General features: G+C 39.9%; 1 pseudogene; it reads left to right on the forward strand.

Moving 5' to 3' along the window:
* The first annotated feature begins 353 nt into the window (after positions 1 to 353).
* Positions 354 to 1,883, forward strand: LOC133751468 (KH domain-containing RNA-binding protein QKI-like; annotated as a pseudogene).
* Positions 1,884 to 13,414: the final 11,531 nt, after the last annotated feature.

A 13,414-nucleotide genomic window follows, 5' to 3' on the forward strand; every position in this document is an offset into this window, starting at 1 on the left:
TTTGTGCAGTTCATGTGCTTGCATGGGTGAGGTATCTGGGTAACATGAGGCTGAAGGCATGCTTACCCTTGATTGGTTCACCTTGGGAGAGAGGGTTTGATGTGATCATGCTAGCCTTCATCCCTGCTGGTGATATTTACCACACTCAACTTGGGTGTCACCCTGGACCTTGACCCATACTCAAACACTGACAAGAGCTTCCTGACCCTCCCACGAATGCTCTGAAGGAGCAGATACTCCACTAAGCCACAGAACTGTATTTCAAAAACAGATTACTTCAGATGAGAAAACCAACAAACTGTTCCATAAATGCCTAAAATAAATGTAGAAAGACAAAAACAAACCGCAGAAGCATGAATGGGTAAGACAATATGACTCCCAAAAGGAACACAACACTTCAGTACAGAAACAGAGGATGGAAAGATTGATGAAATGTCTGAAATTGAATTAAAAGGAATGCTCATAAGTATACTCAAAAGCACAGAAAAGCAAATAGATGATATAAAGAAATCCATAAGAGGGAGGAGGAGGAGGGAGAGGGGGAGGGGGAGTGGGGAGAGACAGGAGGAGGAGGAGGAGGAGCTCAGGCAGAGCCTGTGGCAGCTGCAGAGGCACCTCAGCGACCAGCCCAGAGAGATCCAGAGCCTGCGGCACAGTGGCAGCGGCGCGGAGGGGGCCGACCTGCCCAGCAAAGGAGCTGGAGCCGGCGAGGAGCGGGACCCCGGTCCACAGCGGCCGGTGCGGGGCTAGCCACGGGCGTCAGAGCGGGAGCCAGAGGGTGGGCCAGCACAGAGTGGGACGCGATTCCGGAGCGGCTGGCGGCCGGAGCTCGTCCCAGCCCTCCCTCCTCCAGGGCAGAGAGCTGCAGAGCCTGGAATATGAAGTGGGAAGGAAGTGGAAAGGAAGGAGAAGTGGACGCCCAGCCCAGGTTACCTGATGCAGCTGATGAGCGATAAGAATCCTGGGAGCAGCCTGCGGGACTTCTGCAGGGTCTTCAACCACCTGGAGTGGCTGCTGGACGAAGAAAGCAGCAGGGTATGGAAAGACAGGTACAGTGACACATTAGATGGCAGTACAGAGAAAAGGAGTGCATAACTGCCTGATGCTGCGGGACCTATTGCTCAGTTACAAGAGAACTTTATGCGCCTGTGAAAGAAGACCCAGATTTTAATCTTGTTGGGAGAATCCTTGGACCTAGAGGACTCACAGCTAAGTAACCTGAAGCAGAAACAGGATGTGAAATAATGGTCCAAGGCAAAGGCTCAGTGAGGCCCAAAAAGGAAGATCAAAATAGAGGCCAGTCCACTCAGAGCATCCAAACAAAGACGCACAAGTTCTAGTCATTGTGGAAGATGCTCAGAACAGAGCAGAAATCAAGCTGAAGAAGTGAGGACATTACTGGTACCTGCACAGAGGAAGACAGCCTGAGGAAGATGCCGCTGATGGAGCCTGCAATTCTGAATGGCGCCTGCAGAGATGCCAACGTTAAATCACTATCCCTTGCCTTTTCTCTTGCAGTGACAGCCCAGGCTGACCCAAGGATCATTCCTGGGCCTGCGCCCGGTCTCCCACCAGCTGCCCTGCTACTCCTACACCAGCTGTCCCTTCCATAATGCCTTTGATCAGACAAATACAGACCACTGTCATGCCAAACGGAACTCCTCACCCAACTGCTGCAATAGTTCCTCCAAGGCCCGAAGCTGGTTTAATCTACATACTCTATGAATACCCCGACATGTTGGCACAAGCTATATCAATCCTTGAATGTCCTATTATCCCAGTGGTGTATTAGATGCGGTGGTTACTAAAGTTCAAAGACATACTATGTGTGTCCATCCTTACCAAAGGATGTGACCACAGACAGAGCCACCACTGGCAACTAACCTATGACCTTCTGACTGCTGAACTCTTCACCCAGTGATGACCTGACCATGCCTGCCTGCTGATCAGTTAACTGGTAATCACCTTTGCTTGCCTGTTGTCAGTGCAGCGAGCTGAGGCATTTGTCCATTCGTCTTACCATCTAACCAAGCAAAAGTCAAATAAATTGCTATCTTCCAACTCAGATTTTTTCCTGCCCCTCCCCCAATTTGAGTACACGTGGTTCTAGAACCTGCACTGAATAGTAGTAAAGCAATAAGGCCCAATTCATCCCACATCACGGACTGTCATTTAATGACCCTTCTGAGTGAATAGTAAGGGAAGACAGATGGCCCTTAACTACTCATTGACAGAGGAAGTAACTGAGAGACTTCAAGGAATCTTTTGCTTCTCATGGCGATCTCAAACCTTTCTCTGAGTGTACTGTGTGATGATACATCACACATGAATCTTTGGTCAGGGATGTCATTGGTGAAGTGATTTCAAAAAGTTGTCAGAATTCGATATGGGGTTCCATCACTACTGTGCCCTCAAAGGGCAGAGGGGCAGCCTTCTCACATTGCCTGCCAGAATCTGAAGTATGAGAAGAAACTGTACCATGAGAGGAAATGTGACAAGGAGTTTGGAAAATTAGTGCAAAGTAAAATACTGCAACACTATTTTAAAAAAGATAAATATCTGAGTTAAATTACTGAACCTTTATTTTACATCTCCGTTAAAAAATATATGAGAAAAAAGAAGCCCTTTATTTCACTAAATGATGTTTTCTGGTGGTTGTCAAGAAACAAAAGACCAAAAAAGAATTTTTCTCTTTATTTTTTATTTTTTAAGTATTGGAATAAATCAAAAGAAAATAAAGTATGGGGCCGGCGCCGCAGCTCACTAGGCTAATCCTCTACCTCTGGCACTGGCACTTTGGGTTCTAGTCCCGGTTGGGGTGCCGGTTCTGTCCTGGTTGCTCCTCTTCTAGTCCCACTCTCTGCTGTGGCCCAGGAGGGCAGTGGAGGATGGCCCAAGTCCTTGGGCCCTGCGCTACATGGGAGACCAGGAGGAAGCACCTGGCTACTGGCTTTGGATTGGTGCAGCATGCTGGCCATAGTGGCCATTTTGGGGGTGAACCAATGGAAGGAAGACCTTTCTCTCTCTCTCTCTCTCTCTCTCTCTCTCTCTCTCTCTCTCTCACTGTCTAACTCTGCCTGTCCAAAAAAAAAAAAAGCTTTATTTTTCTTCATGGTAATTTAGTCAAGTGTCTTGTAAGATCAGCTTCTCCCTCAAAATAAAAGTTAATGCATGTTCCTCAGTCATTCAGAATGTGAAAGGAGCTAAGAGGGGAGACAAATGAGTTGATGGTTTGATTTATATGATTTTTGCCACATTACCTTGATGCAAATTTGCCAAATATGATACTGTGAAAAAAACTGATAACTTTTCTAATGTCTGACTTGTTAAGTTTCAAAACAACGTTCTTTTAAAAGTCACAATTGAATACTTTTGGATATTATAATCTCCAATGTTTGCCCAAAGGATTCTGAGATAAAAATTATGTGAGATCACTTGAACATCAGAATTTCAGCTTTATTTTATTTGGAGAAAGGGTAGATATTGGATATTTTTCTTATTAATTGGAGAATAGTAGTAAGCCTAGCAAGCTTTTTCACAAAAATGAATCTTAATGATTTTCATTCTGAAAAACTGTTTTTAAATTACCCCAATTTGATCATCCTACTTTATACCATTATCAGAGAACTTGTATTGTCCATCTTTTTGTTGGTTTTAGTAACTTCCCCTCCTGTTCCCATATGTGTTTTTGACCTCTTTCTTTTTTTTAATTTTAAAAGAATGTGGGGCCAGTGTCATGGCTCACTAGGCTAATCCTCCGCCTGCAGTGCTGGCACTCCGGGTTCTTGTCCTGGTCAGGGTGCCAGTTCTGTCACAGTTGCTCCTCTTCCAGTCCAGCTCTCTGCTGTGGCCCAGGAAGGCAGTGGAGATGGCCCAAGTGTTTGGGCCCTGCACCCCCATGGGAGACCAGGAGGAAGCACCTGGCTCCAGGCTTCAGATCAGCACAGTCAGGCATCCGTAGAGGCCATTTAGGGGTTGAACCGATGGAAGGAAGACCTTTCTCTCTGTCTCTATCTCACTGTCTAACTGCCTGTGCAAAAAAAAAATGTGGATAAACCATCATTAGTTGCTCATGAAGTTCCAACAGTTTTGTAGTTGCAGCATTTTGTATGCAAAGCTACATCTAAACATTGAGTGAAAAATTGTTAGCTGCTCAGTACCAGATGTGACAAATCTCAAGTGGCAGTGGACTTCCAGCTCCTCAATTCTTCCCCCTCTCCAGTACCTCACAGGCAAGGTCAGCAGGATGCTCAGTCAGCACCTTCATTTGACCTCTCTATCATCCTGTCTCTGTTGGAAATAGTTTTCAGTTTATTTACTTGGCAATAGACATTCTTTTTTTTTTAATATTCTGCTAGCTTTGGTTTAATGTACCACTGCTTTGTCTTTCTGCTACACACACCATTCATTTAATTTATTTACAATATATGCTGTGCCATTTTGATTTTTATTTTGTTTGTTTGGTTGAATAAATTTGCGACACTCAAACACTTGAGGTGATAGTTGTTAAAAACTATACCAGCATTTCATCCAGTTTCATCTCAACTGTGTTATACCTGGAGATTTTAGATGTTTATCAATGGTCTTTTCTGGGGAAGGAAGTAAATGTATAAGATAATAAATGTGTGATATTTGTGAGTAATGCTGGCTCAAAACTAACTTTTGAAAACTTAGTGGGCTGGCGCTGCGGCTTACTAGGCTAATCCTCTGCCTGCAGCATCAGCACCCCAGGTTCTAGTCCCGGTCGGGGTCCTGATTCTGTCCTGGTTGCTCCTCTTCCAGTCCAGCTCTCTGCTGTGGCCTAGGAGTGCAGTGGAGGATGGTCCAGGTCCTTGGGCCCTGCACTGCATGGGAGACCAGGAGGAAGCACCTGGTTCCTGGCTTCAGATTGGCGGAGTGTGCCGGCCACAATGCACCAGCTGTAGCAGCTACTTGGGGGGGGGGTGAACCAATGAAAAAAGGAAGACCTTTCTCTGTCTCTCTCTCATTCACTGTCTAACTCTGCCTGTCAAAAAAAAGAAAGAAAGAAAACTTACTTGGTAAAATTTTGGATCAACTGAAAAAAAAAGCTTTACTTTTGAAATCTCTGAATGCCTTGGTTCTCAGTATTATTCTTTATTGAATTTATTTCTTATTAAAATATGTAGTTTTTAGGCCAGCACCATGGATCAATAGGCTAATCCTCTGCCTGCGGTGCTGGCACACTGGGTTCTAGTCCTGGTCAGGGCACCGGATTCTGTCCAGGTTGCCCCTCTTCCAGGCCAGCTCTCTGCTGTAGCCTGGGAGTGCAGTGGAGGTGGCCCAAGTCCTTGGGCCCTGTACCCACATGGGAGACCAGGAGAAGCATCTGGCTCCTGGCTTAGGATCAGCATGATGCGCCGGCCAGAGTGCACCAGCTGCAGCGGCCATTGGAGGGTGAACCAACAGCAAAAGGAAAACCTTTCTCTCTGCCTATCTCTCTCTCTCACTGTCCACTCTGCCTGTCAAAAAAATATATGTAGTTTTTAAGACTTTTTTTCTGACAGTGTTATGTAATTTTTTAGCATTGGTAGATGGGAGTGTCACTTGTATGTTACCGTACAGCTGACATACATGTGTTTTTGTCTGTTCTTTTTTAGTAGTTTCATGCTATGTATGTACCATGACCAACCTATTGTCTATGAAAAATGTGTAAGATAATGTACTTACAGCCATTGTTACAAGTTTATAATGTATTTTTCTATCTTGTTTTATATGTATGTTATTTAACATTCAAAAAGAATTTTTTTAGTTGAGATAAGGATACAAAATGCAAAATCCACAACTTTGATAACTGAAAATTGTCAATCATCTTGCAGTACTTTATTATATTGGATGTCTTGTCTTTCTTGGTTTTTCATTTAGCTAATGAATGAAAACATTAGACACTTTGAGTTTTAGTTGGGATTTTACATATCTTGCATTTTAATTCTTTGGTTCCTTGCTGTTTCTATTAATCCATGGCATTATTTTAATAAATGACGTAATACTGACCTAAAAAGAAATAAATCCATACATGACATGAATGAAATATTCTACAGGGAGATAGATATGAAGAGAAATCAAACTGAAATATTAGAAATATAAAATTCAATAGGTCAAATAAAAATACAATGAAAAGGCTTAACCAAAGACTTGGTGATTCAGAAGAAGGAATATGTGAACTAGAAGACAAATCCTTAGGAATACCCAGACAATAAAAAGAGAAGAAAAAAAAAAATCAGGAAAACTGAAAATAGTTTCAAGAGTTATGGGATACTATCAAATGATAAGAAGTATGCATTTAAGGAATTCCTGTAGATGTGGAAGGAGAGAATAAATTAGAAGGCCTATTCTTCAAAACAATAGCAGAGAACAGCCCTAATTTGGAGAAACAAAGGGACATCCAAGTACAGGAAAGACATAGAACTTCTCATAGACATGGCTGGAAAAGGTCTTCACTATGACACATTATAGTCAAACTTTCAAATGTAAAGCATAAAGAAATTATTCTAAAATGTGCACAAGAGAAATGCCAGATTACTCTCAGAAGATCTCCAATGAGAATAAACAGATGATTTCTCATCAGCAACCCTACAGACTATGAGAGAATGGAGAGAGAGTCCAAGTTCCAAAAGAATGTAACTCAGAATATTATACCAAGGAAAGCACTCATTTATAAAGAAGATGAAAGAAAAACCTTCTAAAATGCACAGATACTGAAAGAATTTTTTGCCACTGACCCAGTGTTACAAATGATGCTGCAGGATGTTCTACATGGTTGTGTCTGAGCATTTTGTAGTAATGTGTCCATGTGGCATTGGTGTCTGAGATGGCAGGCAGGGTTCTGCATGCAGTTAAAAGGCTGGGGGGCACCACTAGTGTAAGCTTGTACTTCTCACACCAGAGACCCTGCGAGGGCCCAGAGCACTGATGTGCTGCACTTGTTCTAGGGGATGAGTGGCTGTTGCTCCAGGAAAGACCTGCAGAACTCACATCGTTTGTGCTGCCTGGCTCCAGGCAGGGTGAGGACAGAGTCCCTGAAAAGTCACATAACTTGCAGCAGAGGGTGGGCTCTGAGAGCCTGAGTTGGTCCTGTGGTGGATTCAGTTTGGGAGGCTTACTGGCGAGATAAGTGGCAAGGCAGCATGCAGGTGGAAGGAGAAGACAGAGTGTGGAGGACAAGGTTAGGACACTGGAGGGAGGGAACAATGGCAAGGAGAACAGAGCCAGGGAGTCCAGGGAGCTTGGAAGCTGAGAGGGGAGAGCAAATAGAGGGGACAAGTTGAGGAAAAGGGCCTGGGAGAGGCAAGCACAGTGAGGACATGCGCTGGAACAAGACAGCAAGGATGCTAGAGAGGGGGTGGGGAAGGGAGGGTGCTAAGCCAAGCTCTAATGTAATGTGCCCTCTACCTTCTTTTTGTACAATTTAGGTCCTTTTCTCTTTACAGTTTGGGGGCTGTTGGTGGCATGGGAAAGAGTGAGAGTGGCCTGAAGTGGTCCCACCACTGCTGAACACCACAAGTAATATTTAAACCTAGTGCTGAAGACTTCAAAACAATGGTGGGTTATATTTGCTTATTCTCTGAAGTGGAACTTGTATTCCTGTATTCCTTCAACACAACAGTACTTTGTTCAAAAATTATCTTTATTTGTACCAAATTTTCATTTAGTAAGGCCTTAAAATCATTTGTTGAATGGAATTATTTTACAGAAATGTCTCACTGATGTATTTTATTTATAAATCAGTGAATATATCATTTTAAAGGTATCTGTTCTTTGCTAAAGTGTAGAATTTACCAATGATAGACATAGCAATGTATCAGTTATGCTATGCCATTTTGGATGTAGCATAATCTATAGTATTCTATATGCATTTTATATGAACAGTCATAATTGATCCCAAGTGGGAGATTCTAAAGATCATACTGTTTTATTACTTGAAGATATGTGTGTTTATATATTTGGTCGAGATATTTTTTCATCATTTGGTAATTATTCTTTCACCTTCTAAGTATAATGTATCCAATTAGGTAAACTTGCCTTTTAGAACAAGATGACTATTTTTGTAAAACCTATCTAAAAAAAGATGTTATGAAGTTGACAGAACAACTTATTTGAACTTTTTAACATTATCTTCAATGGTATGTGTCTGTGCTGTTTCTCATAAGAAGAATTAAGCATAATACAAATTACCATTTGTTTTGAGAAACATAGCAAGCATAAACGAGGCCCTTGGGAAATTAGCCACCAAACTGTTGTAGATCGAACATCGAAGCAATCATAAAGAAAGGGAGATCCAGATTTGGGAATTTTGAAACAAAGTTTTAAGATCATCTTAAAGAAAAATAAAATTTATTAATACAAAATGGGCCAGTGCAAGGGAGGCACCCAGAAACTGTGGTTAGACAGGCTGTTTACACCATGGCACTGAATGGTGAACACTAGGAAAAAATATTCATGGCTATGTCTAAAAATAAATCAGGCTCTTAAACAATTATTTTATTATTTGTGTTTTGAAAGCTATCTGTTACATTCTAATGGAGAAAAGTGTGTGACTCCTCCTTTTCAGGCTTTGCTCTTTGTCATGACATTATTACACTGTCACTGTTGCTGCACAACCACTACCTGTGTTACCACAAGAGGATTAATTGCAGAATATCAATGCAAAAAGATGGCCTCTAAAAATGTTCATTTCTGTGAAAAAGATATAATTTTAATAATAGTTTCCCTCTTCTAGAAAAATACCTGAGAATCGCTTTTATGCTGTACTATGTGTCAAATGGAAAAAGTTGAATAGGGAGAAAACCAGTAGATTTGTCCTTTCATCTTTATCTACAGGCAAGGATCCAGTAAATGTATAATTATTCTTTGGAAATTATAAAGAAACAATCATCACTGACTTATGTGTAGCTTTTTACATTATGCATTTATATATTTAATAGATAAATGTATACATGAATGCTTTCTACATAGAGGCTCATTGTTTATATCTAAAACTTTTATAGTAATTGAGGATTTAAAATGAAGTACAACAAAACGTGCTTTTGCTAATGTGAAAGGTATGATAACTTCTTAAACAGATCCACCTTGAAGTAGCAGAAAATATCAAACATCAGTTTTCCATAACCCTTTTCTCTGTATAACAATTAGAAAAATATTGGCATAAATTTTAGATAACATTAAGTGTAGAAATATTAAATTTGAATATATGTTTCTTAGAACTGATTAATTTTTTTCTGAGCATGAGGCTATTTCTAACATATAAGGTTGTATTTTTAGTTAACATGTAGAAAATGTGCCCTTGTAAAACACTGAATTACATTAAATTTGTTATATGCAAGTTTTCACTAAGAACATTTTGAGTTTCTATAATGCTACAAAGCTAATTGAAAGAGAGCTTAATCATTGGAGTACATCACACAGTTCCTCTCAGTGTTTTGTACATAAGGTAAACACATGTAATGAAATGTACGGCTAGTGTTATGAGTTGCTAACTAGCAACAGTGATGACTTTTTAATAGGTGTTCTATTTAGGATTGGCCACATTTGAAATTTAGAATTGTATTTTGTTTTGAGATTTGAACATTTTCTTTTCTATTCAAATGCAAATACACTTAGAAGATTATACTTCTGTCAGTTATTTGAATTATAGGATGAATGTGTGTAATACCAAGTGGGGTTGTGGGTTGTGGGTTGTGGGTTTTGGTACAGTGGGTTAAAGCCCTGGTCTGAAGTGCTGGCATCCCATATAGGTGCTGGTTCTTGTCCTGGCTGCTCAACTTCTGACCCAGCTCTCTGCTATGGCCTGGAAAAGCAGTAGAGGATGGAACAAGTCCTTGGGCCCTTGTACCCATGTGGGAGACCCAGAAGAAGCTCCTAGCTCCTGGCTTCAGATCAGCATAGCTCCATCCATTGCATTCATCTGAGGAGTGAACCAGTGGATGAAAGACCTCTCTCTCTGTCTCTACCTCTCTCTTTCAAATAAATAAAATAAATCTTTAAAAAATAACAACTGGGGTTAAATTATTTAATATGTATGTGAGCAGAGACATTTGAGAAGGTAGGACTTTCCATAAGAAGAAATAGCCACCTTGTAGGTGACATTTATAGAACAGACAATTATGGATATCAGTGACCAAATTATTTTACTTTCATAATTACCTATAGATTAGCCTGTGTATATTAGAGATGATACTGATCTAGTTTTTTTCACACAGACAGCGAAACTTGGAAAATGTACGTGTAGCTGAGGGTCATCTAGAACACAGATGATCATGAGCCTTTGAAAGAAAATGAGAGTTGAAATCTGCAGTTTGCTTGGAACAGCTCTCTTATTCTCAGCTGGTAGCTTTAGGAGATCTGACAGTGTTCAGATGGCCTGCTAGGTTGGTGACAGCTTCTACTTATTATTGACATTGAACAGTAATATGGAACAGTAATATGGAACTATTATTCTGCAAAAGTATGATGGTTAGCCTAATGTTGCATATTACTGCTTTGTTGAAACTGTAACATAAAATTTCACTTATTGGGCTTAAAATGAAGGATTTTGATGAGTTATTTGGTACATACACTGAATATGTACAAATGAAATATGTGATTACTCTTAAAAGAATAAAGATTAATCAGGATAAGTCACATATCAGGTGAATAATCTAACATTTTCATACATTTACTTTTATACACATAGGTGTGTATATGAGGGTTTTCCAAAGGTTCATGGAGTCATGCCAGGCAATTATACTGTGAATTTAGCTACCTTATAAATTAATAGAGATTATAACTATCAATATTATATATAAATATCAATATTATATATAAAACAGTGTATTTCTGGATTTAGTGAATAAAACAATTCTATCGTGCTTAAATAAATAGAATTTAAATTTTCATATATTGTGGAAACATATCAAAAGATTTGTCTAATAAATTTAAAATGCTTTAAAAGGTTTTATATTTAGTACATATGTATAGAGTGTTATATTCCTTTTCAAATATAACAAATTATCACAATTAACATTTGATAATATATTTAAATCATTACATTAGTTACATTAGTAACACTGAACAAATCAAATATTCTGACTAGAAAAACAAACATATCTAGCTTTTGATGGTAAATTAAAATGTAATAATATTTTCTTAGGCTTAACAAGTACTGTAGGTTTGACATTTCAGAAATTCAATACATGTGTCTGCACTATAGCATAGTAGATTAAGCCTCCACCTGCTGTGTCAGCATCTCATATGGGCACTGGCTTGTGTCCTGTCTGCTCCTCTTCTGATCTAGCTCTCTGGTGTATAAGGCCTGAAAAATCAGTGGAGCATGGCCCAAATTCTTGGGCCCCAGCACCCACATGGGAGACCCAGAAGAAGTTTCTGGCTCCTGGCTTCAAATTGGTCTAGCTCTGGCTATCATAGCCATTTCAGAAGTGAACCAGTGGATGGAAGACATTTCTGTCTCTCTCTCCCTATCTTTATAACTCAGCCTCTCAAATAAATAAATAAATCTTCAAAAAAATCAAGTCCCAAAACAACATGCTACAGAATATATATTTTTTAAAAAAGAAAGAAACTGAATACGCATGGGGCCAGTGTGTGGCATAGCAGGTAAAGCCACTGCCTGTGATTTCACCATCCCACATAGACACTGCTTTCTGTCCCAGGCGCTTCACCTCTGATCCAGATCCCTGATAATGGCCTGGGAAAAGCAGTGAAGATTGCCCAAGTGTTTGATTCTCTGCACCCATGCAGGATAGCTGGATGAAGCTCCCGGCTCCTGGCTTTCGCCTGGTCCAGCGCTGGACCAGGAGTGAACCAGCAAACATTTCTCTTTGTGTCTCTCCCTTTCTCTTTAACTGACTTTCAAAATAAATAAGTAAATCTTAAACAATGAATGCACTCATCAAGCCCACTTTCTGCTTTATTGTACACTTCATGAATGCATTGATAATTCTAACAGATGGAACGAGACTTAAGGAATTAGAGTTTTAATATTTACTAATGTATAGAAATAAAGGTGAGAGATTACATTCAAAAGATGAGTATGAAAATATATTTGACTTTGGAATGTGTTGCAGTTATATTACTATGCATATAGTTTATACTTCAGAATATTCACTTTCTGCAAAATAGTCTATGAAATCCAAACTTTGAAGGAATCAATCTCAATCAATATTCTTTGTATAAAGAACTTTTGAATGACCTTGGTAAATTCCATTTTGTGCGATAGTTCTAAACCTGTTTGACTTGTAAATAGCAGTTTTATTTTTTAAAGTGAAACTATACTTGAATGCCAACATATGAACAGGAAAAACTGTTGCTGAACTGAGAAGCCTAATACACTATCTCTCATCAGCCTCTCCTGCTCTTAGGGGTACTTTCTGAGCTATGTGTTAGGACTGCTAAGGTTTGTAAAACCATTTAAATTTTAAAATTTATGAAGATTTTTCTTTCTCTATGATTTTTCTTTAGTTATACTCCATAATTGAGTTAAGCATGCATCCACATTTTTATTGAGAGTAAAGTTTGGACTTTCACTAACTCATTTTTTATCTTCTCATAAATAGATTGCAATAGCAAACCTGAGTTTTCATCAACATATTTTATTGTTTAATTTATGTAACACTGTGCCAGATATATTTGTTTCAAACAATCAATTTTGAAAATTGTTTCTTCCTATGAGAAGCATTTAAAAAATATTTTTAAAATAGATCTATGTACCTAAAAGGCAGAGTGATAGAGGAGAGACAGAAAGGTCTTTCATCTTCTGGTTAACTTCCAAAATGGCTGTAACAGCCAGCACTGGGCCAGGGTGAATCAAGGAGCTTGGAACTACATTCAAGATTTCCACATGGGTTATCAGTGGCTGAACCCACGTGGGTGCAGTGGCCCAAGTACTTGGGCCATCTTGTTCCAGTAGTAATTTCTATGAAACTTGACTGTCCAAATATCCCTACAAATGGTAAGAGAGCAAGAATGTCAAAGAGGATGTAAACAGAGAGAACTCATCTTACCAAACTTAAAATTTACAAAGCTGCAAGAAGTCAGTGTGATGCCAGCACAAAAGCAAATAGAGTACTGAGGCAGAATAAAGAGTCCCCAGTTATTATTTATCAATGTACAGTCTTGCAGTTTCTTGCTAATGTTCCTGGGAAGGCAAAAATGATAGCCCCGGCACCTGAGCCCCAGTAATCAGCAGAGAGATGCTGTCCCTCCTTTTTCTTCCCTTCCCTTCCCTTCCCTTCCCTTCCCTTCCCTTCCCTTCCCTTCCCTTCCCTTCCCTTCCCCTCCTTCCCTCCCTCCCTCCCTCCTTCCTTCCTTCCTTCCTTCCTTCCTTCCTTCCTTCCTTCCTTCCTCTCTCCTCTCTCCCTCTCCCACACCCCCATCTCTCCCTCTCAAACACTTTGAAAAA

Source organism: Lepus europaeus, chromosome 22, assembly GCF_033115175.1.
Source record: "Lepus europaeus isolate LE1 chromosome 22, mLepTim1.pri, whole genome shotgun sequence".
Taxonomy (NCBI): domain Eukaryota; kingdom Metazoa; phylum Chordata; class Mammalia; order Lagomorpha; family Leporidae; genus Lepus; species Lepus europaeus.